The sequence below is a fragment of the Orycteropus afer genome, unplaced genomic scaffold (genome assembly GCF_000298275.1).
Source record: "Orycteropus afer afer isolate SDZICR_OR568_19922 unplaced genomic scaffold, OryAfe1.0 scaffold00306, whole genome shotgun sequence".
Lineage (NCBI taxonomy): Eukaryota > Metazoa > Chordata > Mammalia > Tubulidentata > Orycteropodidae > Orycteropus > Orycteropus afer.
In genome coordinates, this window is record NW_006921893.1 from 3,989,677 (window position 1) to 3,990,326 (window position 650).

Genomic DNA, 650 nt, shown 5'->3' on the forward strand with positions numbered 1-650 from the left:
GGTGTTGATTGTGGAAACAAATAATATGAAATCTTTTACAACTTCAATCTTTTCTGCATTTATCATGATGATACTTATTGGTCTAGTTGTGAGGACTTTCCTTTTCTTTATGTTGAGATGAAATCCATAGTACAGATGATAGTCTTTAATCTTCATGAGTAAATGCATCAAGTCAACTTCACTTTCAGCAAGCATCATTGTGTCATCTGCATATTGCAGGTTGTTAATGAGTCTTCCTCCTGTTCTGATGTCACACACCTCTTCACATAGTCCATCTTCTCAGATTATTCCTTCAGCATACTGATTGAGTAAGTATGGTGAAATGATACAACCCTGATGCACTACCTTCTTGATTTTAAACCATGCAGTATTCCCTTGTTCTGTTCAAATGACAGCCCTCTTGTCTATGTACAGGTTCTTCATGAGCACACTTAAGTGTTCTGGAATTCCCATTCTTCTCAATGTTATCCATAATTTGTTATAATCCACACAATTGAATGCCTTTGTATAGTCAATAAAACATAAGTAAACATCTTTCTGGTAACCTTTACTTTCAGCTAAGATCCATCTGACATCAGCCATGATATCCCTCATTCCACATCCTCTTCTGAATCCAGCTTGCATTTCTGGAAGATCTCTGTCAATATACT